The 14,138-nt window shown below is 44.0% G+C and overlaps 1 protein-coding gene across 1 annotated transcript in view; it reads right to left on the minus strand.

Moving 5' to 3' along the window:
- COQ3 (coenzyme Q3, methyltransferase) overlaps positions 1–14,138 on the minus strand; it is a 109,778-nt gene that overhangs the window by 94,600 nt on the left and 1,040 nt on the right. The window lies entirely within an intron of this gene.

The following is a 14,138-nucleotide window of genomic DNA, read 5'->3' on the forward strand; positions in this document are numbered from 1 at the left end:
CGGGGGGAGAGGTGATGCTGATCCCATCCCTGGGGACAAAACAATAATAAAAGGGGAAGTGTGCCATGTGGCCCCTTCCCCAACCCTTCATAAACACCGGGGACCACATCACCGAGGGCCATTTCTTTATCAAAAGGGGAGGGGGCTGGCTGCACAGCATCTCACCAAGAGCCTTATCCGTCTCCTTGGACCCCCATCCACCGGGGCCAAAGTCAATTAAAAAGGGGAGAAAGCTGTGTCCCTGAGCCTCATTAGGCCCTGGGGACCCTATTGACCATGACTGTTTTGCTTTTAAAGGTGAAGGGGGTCGCATGAGCCCCCAATCCCTGAGCCTCAGTGGGCCATGGGCATCTCATCCTCCAGGGCTGTATTTTTTTTTTCTTGAGAGGGTAACGGTCCGCACACCCCCACCCCCCCACCACCACCTCCCTGAGCGCATAATAGCCCCTGGGACCGCATCGCCCAAAGCCTCCATTTTAAATAGGTTGGTGCTCCGGTGCGCTCGCTGCCCCAGCAGGCTCCTGGTATGCTGCAGGAAAAGCCATTGCTCCCGCCCAGAGGGAGCAGCTATTTATGCTCTGGATGGGAGCAATCTGTTGTTTTGTTTGTAACGGTGTGTGCAGGGAAACAGAACACAACTATTCCCAGTCAGCTGGAGTATTTTTAAAGCTCCCACCCACTGGGGGCAGACTATGTTTTTGCTGCCTTTTGGCAGATTTAAAAATCCAGACGGAAGCTAAACCGTTTCACTGCCTGTATCCGTGCGGGCAGGGAAACCACTGTGTGGGCTCCCTGGGACACAACAAGGGATCCCTGGGGTCATTAAAGGCTCCCTATCCTTTTAACTTGAGCCATGGGGGATGGGACCCATGGGGCTGAATAGGGCACCAAGAGGGGGCTGCTGCTCCCTTCCCCATAATAATTTAATTGGAATCCAGGAGATGGGTTAAATGGGGCCAAAAACAGCTTGAGAAGCGGACCATGTGCCCCCCCCTTCTCTTAATGATTAGACTGGGACTCGGCGGAGAGGTCCCCAGGGCCAAACACTGTTTGGAGAGGAGGACCAAACAAACCTCCCATAAATATACCAAGCCCCCGGGGCCCTATGTGGGCAGGGAAGGTGGGCCCTACCGATGGCCCCTCTTCATACGTATTATAAATAATCGCAGCCTCCATTTTGGTTTTATGGTTTTTGTTTGTGTGCAGTGGGGGTTAGCCACCCACAGTGAGTTGAGTGCAGAACCTGGTTGGAAGCATGGCCCTGCACCGAAAGGATACTGTTGTGAGGACCTCTTGGACCAGAGTTGCTTCCCCAGTTTCATAGCTTCATTATAGATTTCATATCTTTAACATTTTAGCTGCACTGCTTTTAGCAATAACATTTTAAACTTGTTTTAGTTAGCCTTTCCTCTACTTGTAATCAGTACATTCTGTCCAAGGCTAAGAACACAGTACACGCTATCCTAGTGCTTCCGTTGCCCATTCACGCGACAGCTTCTAACAGTTAGGCACAGCACTGCATTAGAGCTATGCTTCTAACACAGTGTGGCTTTATTATATAAATGATGCACAATCCGGAAGGGGCAGAGGGACATTTCAGTTGCGACCATCCTGAGAAGTATGCTGTGTTCAACATGCAGCTCTGCTGGTGCTTATCTACCAGTTTCCAGAGAGGACTGCCATCTACACTACAGGCCGACTCCTGACACTATTTCCAGGTATGGGCCTAAGGCTAATCCTATAGATCAGGCAGGCAGAAGGGTACACCTGCTATGCTCTCAGTATAGTCTTAGTGTTAGGTAAGAAACTCTAGAATCTCTAAAACCTCTAGAACTCATTTAACTTTGTTGGATTGCACATTATCCTTACCATGTTTATTATGGCGGTAGCTTTGTTTTATCTGCCCAGTTATCTCAGTTCTTTTTCTCTATGTAGGATTATGATTGTTTCAATAAATGTACTGAAAACGTATCTTGTATCGCTCTTGTGTTTCGCCTGGGCAAGCAGGAGTAATACAGAGTCTGTAGTCAGAGTCTCATGTGCAGGTTGCTATAATCACCTCTCATCCGAGCATAATTGGGGTGTAGGTGAGGCACTGTGAGTTAGCCAAGAATTGGGATGACAGTTTCTGACAGTGTGGAAAGACTTAGTTCCCCACATTCTGCAGTTCTGCTTTCATAAATATGAAGTCCTGGTACCCTAGTAGGAACCATACAACAACATAAGCAGCATAGGTTGGTGCCCGTAAACGGCTGGGGTGCAAGGCCTCAATGAAGGGCCCTGTAGCTATTAACTGCTTTGGCTGCCTAGATCAGAAGGGGCACAGGCTGGCCTCAGGCTAGGCGCTGAGACCAATACCTGCTGCAGAAAGTAATATTGATAGTTTTTCAACATGAACTTGGAAACATTCATGTTCCACAGCCCCTCCGCCATGACAAAAGTGTCACTACAGAACTAATTTGTCACGTGTACCATGTCTGTGGCTTAGATTCTCATTATTTATGGAGCAACGCTATAGTATATTAAATCGAACACAAAAGGTTTTTGTAAAGAACACATCCTGAACTCACATATTTGAAGATGCTCTTATATGTGATAGTGAAACAAAAAGGAGGCTTAGTGAAATACATTTTTTGTCTACAATCACATAGTTTGGTCAAGAAGGGAAGCTGTGATAGAGCCCATGTTTTCTGGTTTTAAGTAGGGCAATTCAGCTGGTAGATGGTTATTGCTTACTCTCTACATTTTTACATCAGAGGAGATTGCTTAATTTTTATTATTTCTTTGTGCATGAGATAACAGTGTGGGTGGCAGGTGGAAGCCGCAAGGAAGCTTGGCTCACTTTGGGCTCATGGGTCCAAGAGGACCTTGAGCTGAGGCTGAGTCATAAATCTGGCTCAAACCTTCAGTGGCTCAAAAAACCTCCAAAACAGCAGACGCCTTCCCTTTCAACTACAGGCACATGAAAATCAACATTATCCATTCTGGAACGGTTGTGGTTTAACAGGAAGTAGATCACGGGGCAGTTTAGTGACGCTGCATTGTGAAACTGCGATGTAAGAGCGGAGGAGAGGGCAGTCAGGCAGGTAGCCGGCCTTCTGGACTAGGGGTAAGAGGAAGAGGAATCCCGCCACCTCATTTCCACCTCCCTCTTTTGTGCCTCCCCGGTTCAGCTCTCGTTCTATCCCATTCCGTCAGGAGGCAAAGAAGACAAAGGAGATGCAGCTGCCGCAGGTTCTGTGGGTCAGGAAGCCCATGCAGCGGCGGCAAGCCGGCCGCAAGCTGCCGAAGCCCTTTGCTCGCCCCTCGCTCATGCGCTAGGAGGGAAAGATAGTCGCAAGCCAAGTGGGAGTTTCGAGAGTCAGGAAGGCGGTGCAAGTTCCTCGTTCCTGCATCGGGAGTAAAGAGGAGAGCGCAGGCCTCAAGGAGCATACTCCCCGCTCCTGGAAGGGGAAAGTGTCACGCCGGCCTAGGAGCAGTGCAGATAATACGGAGAGAAAAGGGGTAGAGGAAAGAAAGCCTCCCCCCAAAAGAAATAAGGAAGTGCTTGAACTACTGAAGCACTTGAACTACTGAACGCTGAAGAGCAGCGAGGATCGCTGAGGAAGAACTTAAAAGTACCTAAAAGCCAGCCGTATAGCTGTACAGAGGGAACAGAGGAATAGAGGAACAAGGATACAAGGATACAAGGAACAAGGAACAGATGAACAAAAGGAACAGAGGAACAAGGCCAGCAGGTGGTGAAGAACTGCGGGACTGGGGGAAAGTTGGTCGAGTTGAGAACGGAAAGGGGGCCTGTCACCCGTCATTAAGGTACTGTGACTTGTTGCTGGCTCCACTTTATTATTTCATTCCCTCGGGCCTGGTCCGGCCTTGACTTGCCCTTGCCCTGCCCTTGCCCTGATCTACGCCTCGTTTTGTTGAACTTCAGCCTGCCTGTAATTGTGTTAAAAGAGGTACTTAGGGATTGCGGACTACTGGTTAAATACCTTTGTGATTGGCAGTGTGCTAGAGAGGGTCCCCGTATTCTCAGAGAGATTCAGAATGGCGTAGTAGAAAATTGAATCAGACTTACACCAGACTCATACTAGGCACTGGTAAATCGTTAACAACTCCTTTGAGAGGATAACTGGTCTGCTGGAGGAAGAGGATCCAGGATTTTACTAAGAACAGGAGCAAAAGATCAGGAATAAACAGAATGATTTCTAAATGTATGAGAAGGAGTAGGTCATTTCTTAGTCGGGCCTGCAAAAAAAATAAAAAACAAGGGAGTGCAGCAATTAAACATAAAATGTTTGAACTCTATTCTCCCATTTCTTCTAAAGGATCCTTGTGAGAAAACAACGATTAAGGCAGAAAATACATTCTGCATCAATAATAATACTCTTCAAGGTCCCATTCAGGATATTGACTTGAATATCATGACGGATGATGGCACTACCGTTAGGGAGGGATCTGCTGTTTCTACCACCTCTCCCCTCTCGAGGGGGTTCAATCAGGTCAACCAGACCGATGTTATAGAATACACCCTTCCTGATATCGATCCAGATGAGGTGTTCGGCAGCAGAATTGTCCCTTCGTCTATACCAACAACGCCCATATTAGCACAATCTAATATTGATTCCCCCATGTTAACGTTATTTAGTAGTACTTCTTCCGATCACTTTCTTTCAGATATAAGTCCTGCAGAATCCCAGACCTAGTGTGCCCACCAGGACAACATATAGGGGGTTATTCTAACTTTGGAGGAGTGTTAATCCGTCCCAAAAGTGACGGTAAAGTGACGGATATACCACCAGCCGTATTACGAGTTCCATAGGATATAATGGACTCGTAATACGGCTGGTGGTAAATCCGTCACTTTTGGGACGGATTAACACCTCCTCCAAAGTTAGAATAACCCCCATAGTCCTTTCTGAATCGCTTAAGTGTCTTGAAATAATGTTATCGTCCATTTTGGAACTTCTCGAAAAATCTATAAAAAAATTCTCATCACACTCACGATATTCTTGTTTCCATTATAAAAGTCTTACTAGCAAATCAAAACATGAGCCACTCTCCTGACGAGTTGACCAAAACAATCAAAAAGGAGGCATGTAAAAGTTTGGGTCTAAATACAAATGGTTCTAGTTTGCAGTTACCAATTGCTCAGGTGATAAGTTTTCCCACTCCAATAAAGGTACCCAAGCTGGAAAATAACATTAGTAAGAAGTAGTCACTACACCAGCGATCATGGTCTCCGAAGAGAACGAGATATATTCCCTGGACAAGATCTTTTCTAGCATGAATTCACTGCACAATATTACTCCATTGGCCCATGATGTCCAGAAAATGGAACACGCTCTAAATCCCAGAGCGGTTCCATTCCCAATCTTCCTCCCCAAAGATCAGTCATCCATAAAGCTGATGGAACAAAAGGAACTCAATATGGGACAGGCTAGTAAAACATTTAAAATAAGAGGGAAGAAGACCCGGAAAAAAAAGAACCGTCGAAACTCAACAAAAAAAAAAAAAAAGGGACGGTTTAGTTCGAGGAAAGAGAGCAGGTGGAATCTACGGTCACCTTGGAACTGGTCCCCTCACTCAAGAATTCACAGAATAGGACTGAGGGGGCGTCTTTCGTTGTACTGGTGCAAGATCGTGGACAGACGGATTCACCGGTTATTCCTTGGGCCAGATCAGAATCCATCAATGTAATCCCACCTGATCCTGTCCCTTTTAGAGCTATGGAGATTTGTCCCAGAATAAGTACTCAGAAAGTGGAAGAAAAATTCAGTAGAGATATTGCCCTGAATGGGCATATGAAGTTAGCAGACTGCTTGGAGTTCTTGACTATATTTCACTCAAATATATGCTTAAATCGTTCCTTTCTTCTGTCATGTTTTTTGGAAATAGAAGAACTCAATCTAATTGAGAGTACTGATATTGTGAGGGTCTTTCTTGACCACAGTATAGGTGGGTGCAAGGCAAAGGTTTAGTTTTCCTCTAAAACTATTGTGAAATTAATTCTGGTTAGCTGTGCCCAACTCCAACGCAGGGGTATCCCAGTCAGAGAGAAGTCAATGTACTCTAGCAGGCAGCTTATTTCTCATGGATTGCTCCACAAGCTATATCGTGAACTAGGGGGTGGGTACATTCTTTTTCCCCAGGTGAAATTCTGCAAGTTTCCCTATTCCAAGGTACAAGGGTAGTGTCTGTTTTGGAAGGTCCCAAATATCAGGGCTCCAGTTCCAATCAAGAAAACTGGAATTGGTTAGCGGGGGCCCTGAATAGATCTAAGACAAAGGATAAGCTGAAATAGTCATGCTACTAACACTGACCTCTATTTGGTCTCTTGGAATGCTGCAGGACTAGGGAAAGACCGATGTAAATTATATGTATTGTGTTCAATGAAGATCGATCTGATTTGCATTCAAGAGACCTGGTGTTTAAATGACTCCTCATGCCCGGGCTACACGGTTTTAAGCAAAAAAGCATTCCCCTCAAAAAAAGGGCATGCTAAAGGGGGTATAGCCATGCTTTTAAGTGACAGATATAACTGGGAATTTGATAACCTCTCCGAAGATACAACCTTTTTCCAAATAGTACGAGTACAAGTTAGGGAGGAGAAGGGTGGGAAACTTCCGATGACTATTGTAAATGCATATTTCCCTCTGAAAAGGAATTTGACAATATTTTACAACAACTGCTTACACAAGTTTGCGCTGTAAGAAATTCTGTCAACTTAATTATAATGGGGGACTTAAATTGTAAAATTTCGAATTCTACGCTTCATTCCTTCGGTAATTTAGATAGGGAAAAAGCACTGAATATTCCTTCTATCTTGTTCGCTCCTAGAATTAGGGCAGATAAAAGAGGATTCTTTTTTTTTTTTAAAGGTCTAAGGTCCTGCAGCAGTATTATTCTGAATGGGCGCTTCAGTTCGGATTCACCTGCTGTCTTCACACATAAGTCCGTTAAGAATAACTCCACTATAGACTATAGTTGCACTTCGTACAACATCACTCAAAGAGTTGAGGATATGGTAATATTAGACACCCCATATAGTGACCACAAGATACTAAAACTTACTTTAAAACTGCAGCTAGGGGCCACAGATCCATGGTCTATAAAAGGCGCAAACCTTAGAATTATTGGAAAAAATAGGAGAATGTCTTGGACGACAGCTAAAATAATTTTGATTAAGCCATTGCTGGAAAACATTGTGGGACATATGGAGATTTGGGGGAAAGACGTTGTAACACATTTTTCCAACTTAATAAGTTATATTACTTCGCGTAAGCAGCTTATGCGGAGTAAAACTGGAGTCAAAAAAGCTCAGCTGCCTATCTTGAACCTGAACAGAGAAATAAATAAGTTATTAAGGCGACAATAGGAGTACAAGACTAAGGAAATTAATAGGGAAATAACAAAACTTAAGAGAAGAAGACTGCGGCTGAAACTGGCGATCCGCAGAAAAGAAGAGGATCACAAGTGGATTGCATTAAGGGAAGCAGCCGCAAAGAGAAACCCCAGGAAAGTTTGGGCTATCATCTCAGAGGGGTGCCGAAACTGTAAAACCTTATTCACCCCCCCCCCTCCCGATGGCAGAGGAAGACTGGAAGTTGTATATCCAAGACCTTTACGCTGAAAACCAGCGCGCTGACCCTGGGAGAGAGGTGATAGTATCAAACAGAGGGGGAGAAATGGATAATACGGGTGCTCCTACTGTGGTTGAATTAGAGGGGATTATAATTTCAATGCACTCTTCGGGTGCTATGGGCCCCGACGAGGTTCCGGTGACTTTAATTAAAAGGGAGCCTTTGCTTTGGGCAAAACTTCTTCATCTACTACTTGGCACCTGTTATGCCCATGGTAATATCCCGGAATCATGGACGGGTAGTATAATACTTCCTCTACATAAAAAGGGAGATAAAACAGTACTGTCAAATTACAGACAAATTGTCTTATTAGATGCAACTGGAAAGATATTTGCGAAAAGTTTCTTACTGCAATTAACTGATTGGGTTGAGGAAAATGGTATTCTTCCACTGGAATAGGCAGGCTTCAGAAAGGCCCATAATATTTAGATAACTTCCTTATAATGCAAACTATAATTGATAAATATGTCCAGACTGGGGGGGGGGGGGGGGGGGGGGGGAGTATTGTATGCTGCATTTATCGATTATTCTACAGCATTTGACAGAGTGGATAGGAAAACATTGTGGAAGAAACTTAAAGAATTAGGGATCCCACCTTGTCTCCTGCGATGGTGATTTCCCTGCACTCATCGACCTGGTGTAAAATCCTAATGGGTGGAGGGATTGTCTTCAAACTTTTCAATCAAAAAAGGCCTGAAACAGGGCTGTTAACTGGCCCCATTGCTTTTCTCCCTCTACATTCACGACCTTCCTAAAAACCACAGGAGCACTTTTGGCTATGCCCCCGTGGTGGGGGGCTGGCCAATGGTATGCTTATTATATGTGGATGACATAGTTGTGTACGATCTTACCCCAAAAGGCCTAAATCAACGCCTGAATACATCAATGTCTCAGGTGGTATGCTTCTCCGGGAAAAACAAATCAGAAGTAAAATCTGGGTTCTGGGTCAACATAAGTTGGAACAGCTTGATTCATACCAGTTTTTGGGTAAGATCTTTTCGGCCTCAATAAACGAGCAAGAGCATATTTGCAAAAATACTAATAAGGCATTTTCACATGCCCAAGGTTTGGTGGCATTCTTTAATACAGATGGTAAATGTCACTTTTTACACTTATTGTCTGCCTAACAGGTTAAGATTCCACCTACTTTCTTACATGCAATCGAATGTTTAGACATAAACAAATAGGATTTTCTTGACAAGACAGAAGGCCGTATTCTAAGAGAAAGGCCTCTTGTAATCATTCTGCCTCAGGGGCAGTGCTACAACTTGAATTAGGCATTAAGAATATTTTTGTGCAAGGCCTTGCGGCTGTGATCAGAAGGGCGCATTGCCTTATTCATAGTGAGGAACTTACACTGAGAAAGCTGGCCTTCAATGAAATCTTTAACAATTTTAGAGAAAAATCTGTGTTTTTCAGAAACTACATCTTACAGCTGGACTCGGTCCCCATTCCTTTGAGACCCTATGTATTTCTAAAAAAAATTATGAAGGAAGCGACATGGTCCAAAGGTTTTTTGATGTGCCTGGATGCATGCCGTCATAGAAGAGGTCTCGAGAAGTTAACCTATTCTGTAAAGATGAAAGTGGTGCAACCTTATTTGACCTGCAACTTACCACATGGAGTGAGATTTTGTATTTTGATCAGACTTAATAGAATACCCTTTAGAGACCTTATTGCCAAGTGGGATTGCTCCATAAACTCCTGTGATTTGTGTCAAGGTGGGGTACAGAATATCAAACATGTTTTATGTGTCTGTCCCGCTTTAGCAACACAAAGGAAAAAATGGTTGAAACCCCTCTTTTTGTGGCTAAATATCAGATCTTATAGAGAGGCCTTAGATTTATGTTATACCCTCCCCCCCCATGAAAGATTTTGTTATAGGATTTTTAATTTTTTTCAAACTTTATTGCAGATATTTTGATTTTTTTGTGTTCTTTTAAAAGTGTACTATTTTATCATGTATTTATATGGTTCTGTCTTTTCCTTAGAAAAGTGTATAGTTTTATTATGAATTTATATGGCACTGTATCATTACTCATGTGGATCTCTTTGGAGTTCCAAATCATCATAATAATACATTGAGCCATTAAAACATTGAAAAGGAAGTAAGAAAATCACTGTAAAATTTTAAATTATATTTATTTATGGGGGTTATTTCCAATGAAGCTCCCCGGCACCACCACCCACCTATGCCCTGTTGCTACACAGCAGAGAGAGACAGGATTAATTTCTGTAGTTGAGGTGTCCCACGATGCTAAAGGGACTAGTGTTACTCTTCCAGACAGTAGAAACAGCTGTTTGCAAGCTGTGAACACTCCCAAGCCACCACCCTCCATCTTGAACTCTGCCTTATGGGCAAATTGACTCTTCCCTGCAATGGTCTGACTGGCCTGTTCCTCTCCCTTTCAGCCTGTGACAAGTACCTCACCCTGTGACATAGAAGAGTACCCCAAGCTGCTGCCTTTCTACCTTGCATACTGGAGCCCCTTATGGAGCACTGCTCGCCGGAGGACATGCCTGCCGCTGCCTAATGTGCAAACTCTTATGTGCTGCGCTCTACTTAGCCCTACATGCCTGACTGAGACTGCAGACTCTTGGAAGGGTTCCCACACAACTTGAACCATAGTACGCCTGTTGTGAGGCTTTGTTCTGAGGGCAGCCTTGTATTCCAGGTAGGCTGGCTAAGCCTAGGGCTTCACCCAAACATACATCAGAGCACCTTCAACGATCCAGGCCCAGAGGTGAGTGACTCCCCCCTCCTTTTTCAGCGAGGCCAAGATCTACTGACAGAAGGCCTCCAGTCCTCAAGCTGTGGTGTTACATGCAGTAGGTCTTATTATGGGAGCAGTGGTCTGCTCAGACGGGACGTGGTGACTTTTGGGCTGTGTACTCCCACAGATAAGACTGGGATGTCGGGTGGTGCTATGTGCTCTTGAGCACCATTTAAGTCCTTGACACTAGAGGCCACTTAGGGGGTCCCAATACATATATATATAGTGCCTATCATTTGACCATTCCTCCGTTTCCCATTTACCAGGGTTCTGAGTAGGCATTAGTGTGGGCTGAATCACAGTCATCTGTCTCCCTGACCCCACCCTTCTTTACAATCATTGCAGTTCTTATTATAGGGAATAGCTGATATCAGGGATCACCAAATTAGAAGCTATCAAACTGTTTAGACCCACCAGGATGTACAGTCAGCAGGAGGGATGGCTAACAATACAGATTTTAACATGGACAACAATGTAAGGTTGGGTGCTTTGGTCTACTGCTACATACCAAATCCTGAATGTGCAGTGGAGGCAGGAGCTTTTTGTACCAGGTTGCGTACTACAACCTCGCCCCAACATAGTGATGATCACTCCTCCATCACTTTGAGATTGCCTACAGTCCTTACCCACTATAGACTAGGTGCACTACCTAACTCTATATGCAATCACACAGACTGCCGAGTCTCCAACTGGTATTCTCAGAAGCAGTCAGCTGACCTAAGCCCAACCAGACTCCAAACGATCTCAGACATGGATGAGCTTCTGAAGCAAATTAAGGTCACTGGTACGACACTGGCAGCAATGATTCCTTCGCAAAGGTAATTAATGTGAGAGGAAGTCACCACCTTCCCCACTTGATTAGACAAAGTCGACTAGAGGAATAATGATGTGGAAGCCCGCCACTACGCTCTACCTGACTGGGGCAGAGATACTGGCTTTTTGCAACACTAGGTCACAGACCTAGAAGACAGAACATAGTGTAACTACTTTTGCATATACAGCATTCCTGACTAAGCAGAGAGGGGGAACATAATTGGAAGTACCAACAATTATACCACTATCTCAGGGGTGTGCTTGAACACCCACCAGTGGAGTTGAATATATCTCCCATTCGACAATATCTAAGACTATGGAGCCAATTTAGGGCCATTGTTACTGGAATTTATGGCGTTTTAATTTAAACTATATACTCTGGCCCCCCTCTCAACACAACTACACTACAATGACAGGCAATCTTGGGCAAAGCATATTGAGCCAAAGAATTGGCAATCCTGCTTCTTGACCATGACAGGGCATGTAAGGAATCCTGCTGAAATTACTTTTCTTTAAAATCTTTTTTGTATATGTACTGGTCCCCACAGAAATTACATCGGGCATGTCTGCTGCCTTACAGCCAGTGCAGCAACTGAGGAGAATACTATTGCAACCTCTACAATGTTCTCTGGTCCTACCCGACTCTACAGTCCAACTGGACTTGTGTGGGCCAATTTACATCTCTACAGCACCCTGACGCTAGACCCCTTATCCCTTCTCCGTGACACAACTGAGGCCCCCAATATGGACTATTACACTCACCGGTGGCTAGCCAATTTTTTAACAGTAGCCAAAGTATGCATTGGCTGCCACTGGGGTGGTGCTCCATGAATGTATTACTTATAAACTTAACGACAAGCTAGAAGCCTATGAAAGGATCTGGATAGCATTTCTTTACTCCTTTGTATAGGATATTCCCCGTCCCCCAATCTCTCAATATTTTAATTTACCCATAAACTGACAGTGATCAGCTATGACTGGACCGCAAGTTCCTGTACATTATAACCACTGAACTAATCTGTTGAATAGTTGAGTCAGTCACTTCAGCATAAGTGACCTGGTTTTATATTGTGGGACACAGTAGGGGAGAAACTGTTGTGCTGTAAAGCTGTGAGGTAGATAGGCAGGGGAGGGGTAGCATTTCTCTTTGTTTATCTCTTTAGTCCTGTATGCTGCTACTCATTTACATATTCACTTCCCCATCAGTTTGCTCTGTCTGTGTGCATAATGAGGAATTGTTCACTAGCCTCTTATGAGTTACGTTTCCCTCTAGATAGCCTTGTGTTGGGACAACAATCTACATGCATAAGTGCGTTACTGGATTGCTCTCCTGATCTTCCAATTTACTACCTTGGGGACTGTTGTCTGGCTGCCATTTTTTTAAAATCCTTCTTTGCCACTCATACCCCACTTCCCTTCCATTTCCGTATTTCCAACCTTAGCCCTCATCCCCCGGCCCGGAACTAGGAATTCCTAGTATTACTTATACCAGTTTGCTACCATATTCCTTTGCACTCCATTTTGATTAACTATACTACTCTGTCATTGTATAATACCACCATAGTTGCATTGTTCAAGTGATTAAAAAAGGGTTTTATTCCCAATCGATCTTGTCCACTTGAACCACTGAGTTCATCTAGAAGTCGTTTACAGTTAAAAGCGACTTTATTTAGTTTTTCAAAGCTTCTAATTGTGACACACTCTCTCTTCCTAATCACCCCACTTGCAAGGTGTCCATAAAAGACATGGTCGCTGATTGGGAACTATGATTTCCAGAATGGAATTCTATTCCACACAATTATAAGACGTCCAGTGATCCTGCATCCAGATGTACTGGATATGAGAACAACAAACCCAATTTTACCAGCCGGGAAATACTGCAGCTAAAATTGGAGGGAAAGGCTGCTTTGTGGCCAGACTCATTCCAGCCAAGGCCATGAAGGGTTGGGGGACAATACACTCCACTCCTTCATCTTCCTCAACCCCTCGCCAAACCACTGCTCCCTCACAACAGCCTCCCTCACACTTAACTCAGCTCCCTACAGACTTTTACCACCTACTCACAGCAGGTGGTTAAACACCCTGGAAAAAGTAATACCATGTGAAATTCCAACTGGCAAATCGAGATCCATATAGTAATTCCCCATTCTGTGGGATTTAGCTTGTGATTGCATGGTACATGGTGGGTTGTGTCAGCATGGTACTAATTATAATTGGTGCAGTTTGCACCCTGGCAGTACTGTGCAACTTGTAATCAGGCCAGGGTGAGCTACTTTAAGTGCTCGAAATAGATCAAGAGGACTGAAAAGCCCAGTTATCCATTCCCACTACATCTACAAATACATATCAGAGGTACTTCACCAAGCTTTAACTTCAACAGTAGACAGAAAATGCAAGACTCCATCCCAGTGTGTTAGAGGCAATGATATGGTTTTCTCTTTGCTACAGTGCTTTCCCGTTGTGAAGGACACAACCCAGATATGACAGAAACCTTGCTTTGATTTATTCTCTTCATGCATTGAACGGATTTATAAACTGAGGCAGTTCAAACTGACACTGAACGAAACTATGCTATAGTCTGAAATCAGTTATTAATCGATAATTGTAATTAATATCCCAGCACTCCAAAGTCTGTCCGCCATCCTCTTCTGATGCTTGATGGAACACTTGCATTCTTTGCACGCTAGACCATCAACTATTGCAAGTTATTTCAAGCAAAATACCTTTTTGTCTGGTGGTCTCCTGCACAGATGTAGCTCGTTCATCTTATATGAGAACACCTTGATGTGTTAACAACTATTTTATTCTGACAGTCAGGAATATTACCAACTGACTGACACTCACTTATTCAATTTCAAGAGCAATTGAAGTTGCATTTAAAATCAAATATGGGATTGTTCTGTTACATATC

This window comes from Pleurodeles waltl, chromosome 5 (genome assembly GCF_031143425.1).
Source record: "Pleurodeles waltl isolate 20211129_DDA chromosome 5, aPleWal1.hap1.20221129, whole genome shotgun sequence".
Taxonomy (NCBI): domain Eukaryota; kingdom Metazoa; phylum Chordata; class Amphibia; order Caudata; family Salamandridae; genus Pleurodeles; species Pleurodeles waltl.